This window comes from Apteryx mantelli, chromosome 3 (assembly GCF_036417845.1).
Source record: "Apteryx mantelli isolate bAptMan1 chromosome 3, bAptMan1.hap1, whole genome shotgun sequence".
NCBI classification, from domain to species: domain Eukaryota; kingdom Metazoa; phylum Chordata; class Aves; order Apterygiformes; family Apterygidae; genus Apteryx; species Apteryx mantelli.
This window is the reverse complement of record NC_089980.1, coordinates 94,265,463-94,283,217: the sequence shown is the minus strand read 5'-3', so window position 1 is coordinate 94,283,217 and position 17,755 is coordinate 94,265,463. Positions and strand designations below refer to the sequence as shown.

Below are 17,755 nucleotides of genomic sequence, written 5' to 3'. Positions count from 1 at the left end.
GAGCAAAATTCTTGTCTTGGAGAAAGCAAAGAAACTTTACTCAAGTCTCATTTCACTGGTGTAATTGAAAGGAAAATTTGACCCAAGGCTTACTAAGTAGTAATTATGGAAAATAATTTTGACATAGGCTAAATGATAGTCACATAGCTGCATTTCCCAACATATGTGGAAGGTTTTAATAATAATTGGAATCTACTGAAAGGCAGATTCTTAAATTCCATCCATAGCCTTATTTTAGATTAACAGAATGTATGATTCACTAAGTGAAAATTTGTACCCAGAATATTAAAAAAAGTAAAAATCTTCTGTATCTACTAAGTACCTGTGTAACACCTTTCAGTCCTCTAAATGTTAGAGTGACTTCAAAGGTGAATTTGATTTCTGTCCTGTTATTAAAAGAAGGAAAGTGGAAAGAATAATGTTTTTTATTCAAATCTTGCTCTTTTTTGTTTTGCTTTGCACAAATGCAGGTTACTTTAACAGCACAAGATATTACCCATAATTACAGATAGACTGTAGTTCTGTCATTTTTTACTTCCTCAGTTTTTTTCTGTTACATTGAAATCTCTTTGAGCTTTGTAATCTCTCTCCAATTGGTTGTTCTATCTATTGACTATTCTCTCCTTCCAAATGAGGGTATTTAAGGACTTAACTTCTTTGTTTGGACAGTATATGCTATTTCAGATCTTTTAAGACAATTTCTGAATTTGGAAGAATTGTCTCCCACTGAGTTTGAGGAGCTTCATCAACCTGAATATCGCATCTGTTGTTGATAGAAATGATACCTCCGTTGTCTTAACAATATTACCATCAAATTTGCTGGAAATATTTACAGGTCTATGGGGAATACCTTTTTAAATTTGCTTTTTATATAACTGTACATATGATTGCATTTACATTCAAATGCTTGCTTTTCCTGTGAGTGATTTTCTATATGTATCTTCCTATTGTGGGTGTGAATGAGCCTTTTAGCTTTAGCGTTACCATCTGGTGCATCTATGCCCATGCCCATTTACTGGACAGAACACGTGGTAAAGGAGGAACACATGGTAAATGCAACTTGGGTTTAAACCATGTCCTGTTCCTTTTTGGCCTTGCATTTATCCTTTAAAGCTTTTTTGGATTTTTTTTTAGTTCTTTTGCCTATAATTTTTTTCCTCGCTTTTTTATCCCTTTTATGGTTTCCTTGGTGGATATCAACCTGCCTTACAAGTGGGGGGAAGATAGTCCCTTGTCCCTTGGGCATACTGGAAGACTTTATTGTCTCAAAGAAAAGCTTATCCTTGGAAAATGCTTAGGGACCCAAATCCTGTTAAGAGAAGCAAAAAGAGGTAAATCTGTTAGCTCTGTCTCAGATCTGAGTAGCTTTGAGCATTTCAGTGGTGCTCAACCCTGCCTTTTCTTCCAGCCAGGAAAAAGGGTGTCTTTGGACTACAGCTCAGTGACTAGGGCAAGGGATCAGCCCCCTGTACACAGCCTCACAAAGGCAGTTTCTCTAGTGTCATCTTATTCTTTTCATGCTGTGAACTCCCATCCTCAAAAGGATGAGGAGTATAAAAAGGCTCATGAGACCTACTTTTGAACTTAATTCTGACTGTGATACAAACAGTCTGATGAGAAGGCAGAGGACACGAGAAAGCTTGGGCCTGTTCACCAAATAAATGTTTAGTTCCTTGGAATCTTCAAAATACAGCTTTATTGTTGGATGGTCTTCCATTTCTAGAATATCCTCTGCTTCATAGTAGGGACTGCTTATGTTGCATAGAACCCTGAATATTTCTTCTGTTCAGCCACCAGTTTTGTCTTTGCCTTTGGTCACAGTTAGCAGGCTGTGGCAAGTTGCTTTGACAACTTTGCCCACACCTTATTATTTCTGTTAAGATGTGTAAGTCTACATTTTACCCATTAGATGAGCTCTCTCCTGGAGTCTTATTAGGGAGTTTTTCTTTTCTTCTTGATGCTTTCGGCTACTTAGGCCACTTACTAACTGCTGGCAAATGAGATATGAGAGCTCATACAAATCACAGATTCCTTTTGCTTGTAACAAGAGCAGTGGCCACAGACTGCTACTACTCTTCCTTCCTATTTTGATCTGGCACTTGAGGCAGGATACTTATCTGTATACTTCCAGGTCACAATGCAGCCAGTTTCTTAAAGACACTCATCATTCGACATCTTCAATTACTCTTTCTTTACAGAAAGAGCTCAGCAAGCAAGCTCTCAAAATCTTGATCCAATGCTTCATGGTTCTTTTTTGGCTTGCCAGATTGAAATCATTTCTCTCTCTTTTGTGTCCTAGGGTGAATATCCTTTTTGTCAGATGATTTTGGAGCATACAATAACCTTTTGTAACAAGTGCCAAGTGCACCCCAGTTACTATTGCAGTTTATATCAACTATTCTTTAGCTACTACACCTGCTATGTACTCGCCATAGGCAAGATAAAATCAACTAGTATGGTCTGGTCACGCTCTCTGAGATTATCTGAATGGCATCTTTGAGGGAAGTTCTCATGTCATTGCCTGCAGAGCTGTATGGACCTCTGTGCTTGACCTTTTATTTAGGCAGTTCTCCATTCATATTTTTTCTTTTTCTCTGAGATTTCTTGTTCTCTGAAGTTTTCTTCTTCCTCTGATGACCTATGTGGGTTACATGGTGCTGCAATGCCACAGCAGGAATACGCACACGAACAATCCTTTGCAGGAAGAAACTATTGTGCTTACCAATAGCTGGATATTCTTTGAGGTATATTGCCCCTAAATTCATCACCCCTTACCCATTTCATTGGGGTCCTTCTATTATTTTAACCGAAAGAAAAAGGATATATCCTACCCTTTTATTCCTTATGTACTACACACACGAGTAGAGAGCGGGTATGCTCGTGTGATGGTGTTCAGACTAAAAGTTTGTAGTTCTAAGGCTATATGTACTTTCAGCCACATGTGAATACAGACAATGTATGTTGCAAAATACCCTTTAGTGGTAAATAACCTTTCTAACATTATTATCGTAAAATAGTAAGCTGTTAAATCTTATGCTCACCCCCTGTCCTGCTTTCAGGTGGCTCTCCTAATGAAAAGGACTTCCTGGGTCATAATCCAGTCTTCTGCTATTAGAGACAACTGCAATATTTAATCCTTCCCATGAATTTAAAAAGACTAGTCTTATTTGGAAACCAATGTGAACAAGCTAGTAGCTATTCTCTGCCCATGTGGTATTTCAAACCCATTGTGCTTAAGTATAGATGACTAGAACTGAATGCTGTATTCCATATCATGTTCCAGTTAACTCACCAGGGTCTTTTGGATATCAGGGTAGTGTTTTTGTTTTTGTTTTTTTCTTTGAAAGCCATGTTTTTCTGCTCCTCATTGCTAAATTAGTAGTTCACAAGATCGCAATGTATTTTCTTCCTGTGTTGTTTGCATCTGATGAGCTCCAAATTTAATGCAAAAATTCTTATTAATCTGTTAGTGATTGACCTTGCACTTTGAACAGTTAAATGTCACCCCGTTTCTATTATTCCATTCCTAAAGATCATCTATTTTTTCTTGCATGATATTATAATTCCTTCTTTTGAAAAATACCTCCCAACGTTGTCATCAGCATATTTCATCAAGCAGTTCTGATTTTTTTCTGATTAAACTAGGTAGGCCTCCAGAATGAACCATGAAGAATTTTACCAGTAACCTCCCAGACCAGTGCTTAATCTATAACTATAGCCTGTTTCTGTCTTGTTGTTTAGCTAGTTCTTTCCCCCTGTGCAGCTTTCCTGCTAATTCCCGTCTTCTCCAATTTTATCAGTAATTTTCTGTGTGGCACTCTGTCAGTTCCTTCACCAGTCCAGATAGGTGAGAACTACTCTATTTTCTTTGTTCAGAAAATCAGTTATCTTATCAAAGATAGCTGTCAATTTAAGTTTGCAGTAGCTACCTTCAGTAACTGGCTACATTTTATTCTATATTCCATTTTCAAATTTTCTTCTGATCCTTGTGTACCACAGAGGTTTCCTTCTTCTTAAACATGGGGAAAAAAATGACATTTTTTTCCAGCTATGTATCACCACATTAAACTTGATATCTCTGCTACTGGACTTATGATTCAGGTACTTTCAGGCCTCCTGAACATTTTACAATGTAAGTACACTGAGTTCTTAGGAACTGAATTTCCCAACTATATAAACTTCACCAGAATATCTAAGTTAAAAGTCTAGCCAACCAAGATGCCTTTGAGGCAATGGAAAAAAATAGATGCATGCAGAACATGATTTCAATCTTTAAGCAGCAATGATTAAAGCTACATCAAGATAAGAGCCTGTTATATTAAGTTTTGTATAAACTTGCTCTTGCAAGATTTTCAGGGGTCTTCTCAAGACTGATTTTCCAACACAAATTCAGTTCAAGATTTAATTAGATATATGCTTATTGTAATCTCCTGGAATGTTCATTTTACCTTACTAACACACCTCTAAGTCATCTGGCAAAGTTAAAGGATCCTTATCAAATCATCAGGCATGCTGATATTTTTAACTTTTGATGTTATCATCAAATGATTCAAGGCTCTTTCTTCTAAATAGTTAGAGGGGACTCCTGTTACATAATTTTTGGCCTTTAAATTTTTGAAATTTAAGGTAAACTAATTGTTGAGAGAGGATGATTCAACCCTTTAAACTCAGAAATCTAGCTTAAGCCAGGGCAACATCCTTCTGGGGAAGTGCTATTGACTTTAGCAGGTGTCTAGCATTAAATACCTTTTACTGGCTTAAGTTTGGTGGGATAATTCTTGCATTTGAGTTCAGAACTTCAGTTCTGGTAATCCTTTCTCATATAATCATTCTCATCATACAGTCACTGAACAGACTCTAGGAAGCTATAAACTATATAAACTATAAACTGCAGCTGCCCTGACTTCAGGTGAGTTACACCAAGCGTGTCCCAAGCGTGTAATTTTAACTCCAAATACTTTCCAATTTATTTCTTCTATTAGCAACTTCTTCATAAAATTTATGATTTAACATTTTTTGTTCGAAAGTAACATTACCAAAAAAGATACCCAGAGAATTTTATGAGCCATTGCAGTGTAACATGCCCATGCAAAAATACACATGTAATTCAAAAAAGGTGCACTGGGTGTTATTTAGCTATTTATCTTTCTACCACTCTTTTTAGTTATCAGAAAAATTACTCTGTTGGTCTGAATTTATTCGTGACGGAAATGGTCAGTATTCCTGTTTCCAAGAGCCACCTAGCGAATTTTTCCTATGGCTTGGAACTGTAAAGCAAACATCACATATTTCAAAGTCAGGAGGAAAAGCAGCCCCGGAGGAGTCCCCAGGCAGGAGAAGTTCTCGAGGCTTTTCCACAGGAACCATCCTGGGGTAGGGGAGCAGCTGAGCTCTGTTACTTAATGTTCTGCTCCATTTGGGTTTTCCTTCAGCACTACTGCTGGTCACAGGATGTAGCCATGGTGTGAAGGCGTACAGGTATTGCTCAGAGATGGCCAGCTTTAATGCTTGAGTTATATTATTGACTGTTACAAAAGCAAAATTCCCAGGAGAGTCTCTGAGATCTTGCAAGAGGCTTGTCTTATTGCTTTTTCCCTTTTTCTGTTATCAAAATACTGTTTTTATGAAAGTATGTATATCTTTGTGTCTTCCACAAAATCATAATATATTGAAAGAAAGTTAAATGTTGTTATAAATCACATTTTATGTTAGTAGTTTAACACAATTTTCCAAGTTAATTTTTTAAACAATTTTGTATCTCTCAGATCTGTTTAAGACAGAAAAATTATAACAGTATTTCCTACTTTAAAGGAGAAAAGAATCTCTGATTGAATCTCTGATTAATCTCTGCATTTAAATGAAGTTTCCTATAAATTATTCCAGATATGATACATAAAATCACCCCATTTTATCAATGTTAACACGTTTTACCCTAGTGAAGATTTCCATTAACCTATTCTAGGGCCTCTTTAGCACAGAAGCTTTCCAAACAGCCACTTTATTACAACTGCAAAGAAAATTCCAAACTGGGAAGCAAGTATTCTCCCAAACTGGGAAAAAATATTTTACCATATTCCATGAGATTTAGGTAAAACTTATAAAAATTACATATTGTGCCATTTTAATTTAGTAAGATTTTCCTGCATGAGACTTTTCCATGCCCAGATGTTGGCAGACACTAAACCCAGAACCTTAGCAGGCTCTTCACAACCCTACACTCAAACAAAATTCTGTGAAAAAATGTTATCAGCAGTAACTGCTTGCTTGAGGAAATAAAGTAGATGATGCAGAACCTGTTCAAAATCTTGTTCCTTTTCCAAGGTGAGAGAAAAAAAGAATATTTGCTCCTTACTAAGAGGACTATATGCTGTTCAAGAACCCAGGCAGAGACGCAACTTTTGTTTCTCTGAAAATTTCTCTCACCCAGTCTTGTGACAGTTTATGGTTAGTGAAGGGCTAGTGTTTGGGTTTGGTTTTTTTTAAAGTATTTAAATACTGGAATCTGTGAATGAAGTTCACTGCCTTAGATAAGACACTCTGAAGCATGCCAGGATTTGAAACACACAGTATCCCATATGGCCCCTTTGAATTAATGCAGGGGCTCTCCAAACCGTGACAGCTGTAGGCAGTACAGCCCAACTCAGAGTATTACCAGAGTAGTGCAGCAGGATAAATGGGCAGGAGAAGAATTGAAGTGTAGGTGAGAGAACAACGCTGAAGAGAAAAAGGAGCCAACATTGAGGGGAAAGGCTATGCAGGTCTTTAGAGGTTTACCTCTTTCTTCTCCCTTTTCACCCCTTTACCTCCACTTCTCTCCCTTCAGCGCGGCGCTGTATTAGTGAATTGTTCTGTGGCTCCCGCCTGCTTCTGTATAAAATCTGCTGCTTCTCCCGATGACTGTGTAAATATGGCTTTATTTGTACAAATGGACCAGTCCAAAAGCACTGGGGAAAGATCAGCTGATCTATAACCCAGTTTTCAGGTGATTTGCTTGGGGAAAGAGAGTCCTAGTTTTCACAACAGTTTCTGCCTTTTTCCCACTTGCATGCAAATTCCTTAACCGCACTGTCCTGGGTAAAGGAATCCTGTCTTTTCTGAAAGGTCTATAAAAGTCATTTTACAGCTTGAAACTGAGACATTTGCTGATGTATGGTGCAACGAAAGACAGCTGTGTTAATCCACAGCCATTTCCACTTCCAGTCCTCTGCTTTTATGATAAGACTTTTTTTGGCCTGACAATTATGGCTTAGTTTTGACCTTGGATTGCTGACATCAGTAGAAGACAGATGTCAGCATTTTAAGACAAAATCAAGCCTTTATGCTTGTCTGCTGTTTTTCATCATTCTGTGGCAGTTACATGAATCATACCTATAAAAACTGTTTCCCTCCCTATTCATTGAGAAAAGTACAGGATATATGAAAAGATGGATTTTAAGAATGGTTGAAGAATTGCAAAGAAATTTCAAAGCCAATGGGAATGCTTTTGTTTATTAAATAATTTTCCCTAACAAATGGATTCAGTTAAAATTTGCTAATGTAATTGCTTGATTACATTTCTAGTAAAAAGATTATAATTTTTTGTCTCATTCAGGTTGTATTAAAACCATCCTGCTGTAGCTTGTAAGTATCACTAAGTCTCTGCAACTCTGCAGTCCTCTTAAACACTCCCTTGGAAGAAATCTGCCATGACTGCTGTATTTTATCTCTATGGTATACATTAGCATACTTATAGAATACAGGATAATATTAGTAAATTACACAGAAGAAGAAAACAAGATATTATCAGCTCAGGAAAGCATAAATAGTAAGAAGCAAAAGATGCTTGAAACAGAAAAAATCAGTCCTTGCCCATGCCACCCCTGTAATCCTCTATAATATTTTAATGGAGAAGGGCTAAGTTCAAAGTATGACTGCGGATAGTGTCAGAGACATTATGGAAGCTAAGATTATACAGTAAGATAATATATAGCTGGGAAACTAAGCATTCTTTCAAACATACTTTATTATACTTTGTTACTATGAAACCCCATAAAAGAAATGTGTAGAGCACAATTCCTTATACAGTTCCATAAACAGGCATTGTATCTTTTGTTGCAAATCCTCAGCTTTATACACTCGGGACAAGCAAGTGCCTAGTGGCAAACAGTTTAGAGAAACAGCACTGTGGAACTGAATGTGGTAATTGCTCCAAACTCATTGTTACCCACTTGATTTCATGTAATCATGGCCAAATCTTCCATCTGTCTCTGCCCTCTAACAATGATTTCAGGACACTTGGAGCTGAAACCAAACTGTGTTTTTTTTTTTTTTTTTTTTTTGTCTAAGCTCTCACCATCACAGCCCTTGATTAAATGACAGGTTTTTGTTTTCATTGTCTTACCTTCTTTTCCCATTCAGCTCTTGACAGCCTTCCCTCTCAGCTGAATACTGTTATCACTTCTTTATTCTAATCCTCTCCCTAGCTGCCTATATTATCACCCCTCTGTTTCAGAACCTGGATACTTACCCTTTAATCCATTAATTGGCTTTTTCCCCTCAGATCCCTTTGCCTCTTCTGAGTGTAACCTGACTCTCCCAGCCACCGCACATCCTGACTGTTCTCTGCCCTTCACTCTCTTGCACCTTTCATCTCTCCCTACCTTTTGGTACCAGTTTCTCATCTTTTCAGATAATCTTGTTCTTTATTTCTTTTCATAAAGGAGGGCCCTCTAGTTCAATATCACTTTCAGTGTTGCCTCTGTTTCCACCCTGTGTTTATGCATCGCCTTTCTTCATTGCTTCTTAACAAGGGTAGATGTATACAGTAGAAATAATCTCCTCAGCAGATATCTGTGTTGCCCCCAGAATAGGTCCATTTCCCTATCGAGGTTCAAAAGTGTTGGGCAACTTAATAAAATATGGGTTGTCACACAGCAAATGTATTCAGTTAAATGAGATTATCTTTTGATTGAGTTTGGTTTCTATTGCTGTTTGCATGCAGTGGAAGTGTGCGTTTCTTAAACAAGTTTTTTTTTATCATGTACTCTGAGTGAGTGAAATCTGTTTGTATCAAAAGGAAATATTTCATCTGGTGCCACTGTTCAATAGAGGAATAATATTGCTATATTTTAAGAAACCCTGTCTACTTTGATTTTTTTTTTCTTAGTCTACATTTGGAAATAAAGAATACATCTTAGCCTTTTTTTTTTGTTATTTCTGATGTTTTCTTTATACAGTATGTATGAATAAACACATTTGATATTTAGCAAAATAGGGAAAATTATCCTGGCACTAATGTACACAGAGCTATTACACCCAGTTATGGTTAATAGCACTAAATGGATTTAGAGTGAGGAGTCTAGACTGCAATCCTGTCAGCATCTGCCCCTTCCCCAGTAATTTATTTGGATTTTGCACCTGCAGATGCTGACCTGGCACTGAATTCATACAGAATTTTTATTCAGATAACAGGCACTGAAATAGTAACATTTAAGAATGGCACTAAATAAAAGTGACTGTATTAATATTTAAGATAGTTCCATTAACTTTCCTCCTTTGTTGTTGATGTTGAAAACAATAGAATCCTGATTATCCAAACTCTTACCATGAGGATCTCTCTCTAATCAACTCCCTGATCTATTGGCACCCTGACTGTTTGCACATATTTTGTGTTGCCCAGTCTGTTTCAATGGCTGGTTTCAATGGCTTTTATAAAATACTTCACTTTTAGCTCCTATGCTGGCACAGTCTGTCTTTAATATTCCATGCAAACATAGTGCCTGTGCTTTCCTTTTTATGATATAATATCCATGCCTTGGATCATTATAAGCCCTTTGGAAAAGTTGATAGATATATAAAGGCTATGAGAAGAGCAGCGCTGGAAAGGTAATCATGCAGAGGTCCCCTCTTTGCCTGCCTCTTTGTTCCTACACCCCATGTACCTGGTAAGAGGCAGAGGTGAAATTCACCTTTTCCTCTCATTCTGATGATGAGCAGAGGTACCTATAGGCATCTCCAAAGGTGAGAGGTTCTGATCCATTAGGCCACATGGCCACAGAAATGGGAGTTGGGTTACAATTTACAGAACAAAAGGGGTTTCCGTCAGAGCCATGCATATCCAGACTTGAGCTTATGAGAAAAAGGCGCATTTCTCAAGATCTTTGGTCTCAAATATTGGAAAACTAAAGTAAATCCCTTCTCCCCTCCCAAAGTTTTCTTCAAAACTGGAAGACACCTAACTCAAGAAATCAAGCCAGTGTCCCAAAGTGCCATACTCAGGCAGATCTTTCCATTCTTGTCAGCTGGGCTAGCTATGATCCTGTGGGAAGCAGAGAATGAAATCCAGTTTAAAAAACTTATCATTGAAAATCTTGCACCTAAATCGTAGCTACACCAAGAATATTTTAAAAATCAATAAGGGCTGGATCCTTTAACAAAAGTAAAATTGTTCCTGAAATAAGTAATAGGGTCGGCTCATGACTTACACAATTACTTATTTCAGTAATATTTTACTTTTGTTAAAGGATCAAATCCTTATTGTTTTTTTAAATATTCTTGGTATTAGACTATTCCCTTCTTTATTTCATTCTGTTGGAATATTAACAATTGAAGTTCTTTTATGAAGCATTCTTTTTAGTTGAACAAGTTGAAATCTGTCGTCAAAATATAACACTGTGAAGAGCTAGGATGTGCCTCTTGTCCTATATCCTAGAAATGTGCACTGGTGTTGTAGCTTTCAAGCAGTTGTAATTGCACATCAGCGTGTAGACTACTTTGAACATGTTCAGCCTGAATCTGTCAGTCTTGTATGTGTGCAGTTCATTAATGGAGGTGGTGGCCTTTTTGTGGTCTATGAAGTCTGTATTTTGCATGCATGGAGTCTGCACTAGCCCTATTCATGTGTGAAGATAAAGGCATGGAATCCATTTTTATATGTCCCTCTCCAGATTTGCTCTCCAGTATTGACAGGAGTCTAATATTTTTAACATCAGAAAGCAGAGCACCCTGAAGACTATGTACCAGTCATGCAGTGCGAAAGAGCCAGCAAAACAGAAAAGGGTAAGAGAGAGGGTAAAAATAAATATGTACAGTAGGAAACCTTTTTCCACTGCATGCAATATTTTAATTCAATTCATACTAACCTTAAGATATCATTGGGGATGCTAAAAAGCTTTGTAAAGACGCAAGTGCTTTTCATGAAAAGAATCGATAATCTTTGAAATATGTAACCTTTCCCCCTCAACCCTGGCTGCTGCCTATAACAGCTTGTATAATTCAAGACTAATTTTTTACTTAGTTCTCCTTAATGCTGTTTATCTCTTGTCCATTCTTTCCTTCTTTTGTAACTATTACTGAATTTCATGGGCTTCTCATAAAACACTCTAATGCTAAGGGTAATTTTTTAAAGGTGCTTCAGAAGTGTAGATGTTTAATATGCAGCTGATCTTTAAAGGGGCAAAAGGTTTCTTTCTGTCATCTCTTTTGGATTCTGTATCAAAAGTCTTTTTTTCCCCTCTACCGTCAATATTTAAGTAAGTGCCCTTTCATGTTTTCTATAATCCTGTTAAAAGTAATAGGTATATTCTGTATCTGTGGCCAGACATACAGCGTGCTGCAAAATAATCTAAACACTCAACGTTTGTTTGCAGATTTGTTCTAAGGAAAAAAGCTCAAGATATATAATAAGACAGCTCCCTTCTGATACAGTTAATCAGTATCCACACAAGTTGATCCCTTGAATGCATTACATGATTCATAAGAAATTGCTTAGTACCTAAGAAATTAAGATTGAATAGTATTTGCTGGTGTCTTATTTTTCAGCTAAGCAATCTAACACTTTTAAGGATAAAGAGGAATAAGAGGTCCTCATGTTCCTCTCCTCCCCACAAAACATAAGGATAGTTTCATAGCCAGCTATATTGCAAAATATTTCCAAATACAGAGTTGAAAAGATTCTTTCTTCATTCAGTTGAACATTGTAGGAGTATGATATCAGGCCTAAATTGTAAAAATATTTTGATTCCAAGATGTGTTTATTAGGTCTTTACAACCACAGCTTACAATTAATTACTACGTCTAATCTGCAGACAGTCTCTCATAGTGTCTCACTAAATCATTGTCTTCCTCGGGGCTAAACTGTCAGGGTGGGGCTTTCTAGATGCGCCTGACTGAGATATAACCACAAATCCTGTCATGTCCTGCCCACTTCGGGGCACTCTTTCGTATTGCATTGCATAAGAATAGCTGGGGAAGGGACAAGAAGGAAAGGGAAGGGAAAGGAAGGGAAGGAAGGGACGGGACGGGACCTTGTCCTCAAGCGTACCTGCACAACAGCAGGTCAGGATAAGCAGTGAATAGGCATGAAAGATGTTCAGACCTGCAACCAATAGCACAGGCAAATATTTTTTTCTGGGAAAGTGGGACAGTGTTTATCGCACAACCTGCGCTCTCTTTAGTGCTTATCCTGACAGGGTGGCTCTGGTAAGCACATTTAGCAGGAAATAATTACATTGCTCCACAAATTGCAGAAAATTTGTAAAGCAGACATTAGCTAGCATAACAAAATTCGTGTGGGGGGGAGGAGGGGGGCGGGTGGGTTGATCACTTTGGTTTTCTGAAGGACTGCAACTTGGAAAAGGAAGAGTTAAAGAAGTTAGTGCTGTTGCGATATACATGCCAGGCTCTTTTGGTCTTTTAAGTCTTCACAGCTCTCCTACAAAAGCTTCTCTTCATGTCTAGGAAATGCAAATCTCTGGGCTCTTGAAAGCAACAGAATACGGATATTTATTTCATCTTAAAACAAAGACCAAAGGAAAAAGTAATAAGAAAAAGTTATTCAAAGGATTTTGGAAACAGGTGTTCTAAATCAACATTAATTGGATTTCAGTTAATTATTCCTTATACTTTAGGGATTATGAGAAAGGAATATAGGGGAAAATGCAAGAACAACTTCTCTGGCACACTAATCGTTCTAATATTATTTAAGTTAAGCAACCCCTTATTCCCCCCTTCCTTCCTCCTCCACCCCCCCAAAAAAATAGGCCTCTATATGACTGTTTTAAGAGTTAAGGAATAAGAATGAAGTGAAAAAACAAGACACAATCTTTGAAAGCCACTATTACTTGGGAGGGTGGTTACATATTTAATCGATTATATATAATATACACTTCCTATATAATTACTAAGATAAAAGGGAAGTGTTAAAAAGATATTATAGATTAATTTTGGGTACCTCACTTATAAGGATTACCCACGTGATTCCCCTGGTATTTTACCCTTTGCAGTATATGACCTATGCACATAGTTTGGACTGGGTCAAGAATGATTCTCCAGAGCTGGTGGATGAAGGCTGGGTAGAAAGCAGAAAACTGTTAAGGATTGTATTTTGGCTTTTGGATTTCTGTTCCAGTTCCTACTGGAATGAGTCCACATTTTCCCCCAGTATTGGAACTGTTAACATTTGAAATAAAACTTTATATATTTAAAGTTTTAATTTGCCTCTGAGAACTGACTAATTCCAAGTTTAAGAAAGAAGTGGGAGAGGGGGGTGAGCCTCGCTTGCTGTGCACGTTCCCTGTATGCCTATATGACTGAGTTGTGTAATTTCAATGGAAAACTCCCTCTAAGGAGATTTTGAAAATACAATGTGAATAGAAACGGTCAAAGAAATGAGTTTTTAAAATTGGAGTGAAAGTAGGGTTTTTTTGATTTCGATTTAGTCTTTAATCTTGTGCAAACTTTTGTGCTGATATATTTTAGTTTTAAGTTGATTAGAGTAAGAGTAGATAGTGAAACAGGTTATAAAGGAAACTTGCTAGTCTCATTTCATTGTCCAGTCTAAGAGAAGTGAGTGATGCCTGTGATAAAAGAAATAGATTCTCAAAGTTATTTCAAAACTTTAATAACGATACAATAATCAGAGTTTCTACTAACAACCAAGATAATGTATTACATGATTTTTTCCTTAGCAATGTCTCTTTGAAGAACATTTTCCCCCCTCATATTTTTGATGTATACATTAAGTGTTTCGCTTTTGAGCAGGAGATATTGTCAAGTTATATGGGAACTTATTTACACAGCAAATTTAAAAAGATTTCAGAAAGCCTAATGAAACTTGCCTGAGGGCAGCTACAATTTACATTCTAGCCTTCTGCACGTATGACAGCTTGCTACACTTCTCAATTAAAGAAATTGGTAGGAGGCTTCCCACATTAAGTCATTCTCATCTATCACTGAGATGTATTACTAAAGAGATATACCTATGCCCACTATACATATTTGCTATTCTTACAAACTGATGTGAATAAAAATACAGCACATCCACACAGTCACTTCTTTTCCTCATTTCTCAACTGTACACATTTGTACAAAGTCCAAACATGGACTTTAAAGATCTGAGATTTTTAAAGACCTCATGAAAATATTGGTCTTAATAATAAATTGTCATCTTTTATAAACCCTATTTCCTCCAAAGCTGGATGAATTTTTTAAGAACAGCTACGTTAGTTGCTGCTATAAAAGCACAGCAAAACAGAAAGTAGCAATGGACTGAGCAAGACTTCATATGTTGGTGTCTTTCAGAGACTAGGCCAAATAGATGCCTGTATTTTTTATCTGCTCTTTTTTATCTCCTTAATTCATGGCACTTAGGTAGCATCATTTCTCCTATTGTATAGATGATGGCACTGCATTCTGTACAAAGAAAGTATTTCGCTGTTAAATGTCAGTATTTCTAACCAACAACAAAGTGCAAAAGATAAATATCTTTTAAATTTTTTGTTCAATAATATTCACAAAATGTGAAAATACTTGTCAATATGAAGATAAAATGTGAAAATGCATATAAAATGTATGCAGCCATAAATTTCACAAGTATTATACTTCATAGCTTTTCTCTTGGTCATCAGTGCTTTTTTTTGGTAAAGTTACTGCATGTAAGCTTTATCCTGGCTTGTACAGAACTTGATGCTACTTTGCAAATCGAGGTGAAAACTTTTCCTTCTTGTTAAAATTAAAAAAATGACTTCAAAATTCTGATTTTGCTTTCAGTCATTTTTTTCAAAATCAAATCCATCAGCATCGTTTAACTTGCAGGGAAATATATTTCAAATTAAACTTGTAAGTAATCTCCAAGATGTTTTTTATGCTCCTTTATATTGTGTACACCATCTCCCCACTGGTGATGTTTTAGTGCTCTGTAGTTCTTTATCCCTGCCTCTCTCCTTCCTTTACTCCCCCTTCTGACCTTTGGTAAAATCTTCACGTAGTATATGTGATAATTGACTACCTTTTAAAAGATACTTTTTGTATCCGCTGAGTGCTTTGAGATATTTGAGTCTGAGATGTGAACATATTTTATGGACAGACTCAAAGCCAGGTTGTGCACCCTCTTATGTGCAAAAAAATACATTGTTAGTAGTTTGTAATCCCTAGTCCATGGTGGTGCTTTCCAGTTTGTTTGTGGGAAGACTTGTGCTTGTTTAATCATACACCAGATGCAGGAGCTAAGGGCCTGACCCAAAGGCCATTGAAATCAGTAGGAACCCTATCAGATTTCAGTGTCCCTAAATGTTCAGTTATGTATCATCTGACTTATTTTTATGCAAACAAAATAAAAAAAAATACAACCTCCTTTTGTTCTCTTCTCCCCCTTATGTCATAGGGGAAAAAATGCACTGTACTCTGAACACACACACACACACACACACACACACACACCCCAAAAAAAACCCAAAAAACAAAAACACCCTTAAAAAAATCTGACAATTATTCCATTAAGAAAATATTATAATACGAAGTTAGAGCATGATTTTGTAGTATTGGAATGGCTATGGTACCCTTTTGCACTATGAACATTTTCTGTTAACACTTTGCACAGAAAGGTTGATATGCTCGCACAGAAAAATAGGTTATATACAGTGTGGACTTGGGGCTACGTGGTGAAAATATCTGTATAGTCAATATATTCTATTTTTGAAATATAGCAGGGAAAAATATTTATGAGCACCACAGGACATGAAGCTCAAAGTGCAGTCATTTCTAAATGAAAATTATGTGACAGTTCATCAGTATTTAATGCTAACATTGCTTGATCTAGACATAAAGAATTTAGCAGCCATTTATCATAACACACAGTACTGTTCACTTCCTCATTTGCTTAGAATACATTGGTGTTTTAATCTCGACACGAGCCACAGGTCTAATTTTAGATATTTAATGAAAGGAAAGCCCAGAGAGAGAGGCAGACTTTTCACATGGCTGTTCAGAGCCTACTCCCACCACTTGAATTGGCTGGTCTTTTTAATGCGCGCTCCCAGAAGCCCTTGCTTGGTGCCCGCACCAGATGCAGGTGCTCCCTTGTGCTGTCAGCCAGCAATGATTAATGAGGATTTGCCCCTGCTGCAAGCAGCCTTTGGAGCATTGTTCAGGGCATCTGTGGAACTGTCGGGGGAGACAAGGACACAAGTGAACAACCAATTATTTGGCCATCACGGAGGCAGCATGAAAAAGACATCAAATTGGACAGAGGAGCAAAGCTTTTGTTTCGCGATCATATTTCTGAGGTGTTAAAAGTGACGGAGGAATTTTACCTGTTTCTCGCGGGGCAGAGGGGAAGGGCTCAGATGCTGCTTTAAAGCTCAGGAAGGTTGGGTAAAAGAAACAGCAAACCGAGCGTGGTTCTTTAGAAGTGTAAGAGGGAGGAGAACGCGCACCATTGATTTCTTGGTGGTTGCACCGTGTGTATAGAGATAAACTGTTTTGCTTGGCTAACATTAGAAAACAAGGACTAGGAATTCTGTGGGTAGGAGGATTCCTCACGCAGGGAGCCGCTTAACTGCTGGCCACATACAACAGTTCAGGAGCTGGGGCTTAACAAGTGAGAGCGCAGGGAAGTGTTACGTTAGGGCTCTGGGACAAAAAAACAGAGAGAGCAAAAGGAAGAAAATGTTTGCAAGATTGCGTTCAGCATTCGGTATGCAACCCTGCCTCTTTTTTTAGAGAAAGTATTCTTAGGTGTAGAAGAGTGAGGGGGAAAAAGAGGAACAAAACTGAAAACACTCTGCTCGGACTTAGCCTTCTGTATTTTTATGTTTACCAGGACTTATGATTATAAATAATAGTTTTAAATCAGAGGGAAAGGATTATATTTTTAGAACAATCCAATTGCAGAATGGATTGTTTATAAAGTACGTTTTATGCTTCATTCTGTCGAGCTTGTTTTTACCAGAGTATTAAGAATAAAAAAGTGCATTATACAGCTTAATTTTAATGAAGAATCTAATGTTTTATTTCCTAGTAACATGTATAGTGTCATCTCTAACAAAGTAACATAATATTTGTAGTGGCTAATTCCTTAACCTCAGAACCTGTCTGCAAACATACATGCATAAGAAGGAGTTCAGATCTTGAAACAATTACAAATCATAATTCCAAAGTAATTCCTTAACCAGGGGGAAATCTTTATTTCTAAATTAATAGCAAAGTATAAGTATATTTGAGTACCTGGGTTTGGTTTATTTTTCATATTATTTATCCCTTAATGACTGTATTTCATCAAGATGGACTCATGGCCTGTGATTTCTCATCTGCAAAATTATATGAATGTCCATATATAAAGGCCTGTTTCCTTACTCCAAACTGATTTGCATGAGTTTTTTTGTGAGCAAAAAGGTTTTGCATGAGTCGCATTTAGAATGAGTTGCAAATGACAATTTGACTTGTGATATCCAGAATTTTAGAAGTTGTCACTTGGGGTTAAATGTCCGAGTCTGAAATA

At 37.1% G+C, this 17,755-nt stretch overlaps 1 long non-coding RNA gene across 1 annotated transcript in view; it reads left to right on the top strand.

The window, feature by feature from the left end:
- Positions 1-17,755, top strand: part of LOC106489644 (uncharacterized) — a 50,127-nt gene that overhangs the window by 31,776 nt on the left and 596 nt on the right. The window contains exon 2 of the long non-coding RNA XR_001293428.1: positions 10,926-11,037. This is a non-coding gene — a long non-coding RNA (uncharacterized lncRNA). The remainder of the gene's footprint in view (positions 1-10,925; positions 11,038-17,755) is intronic.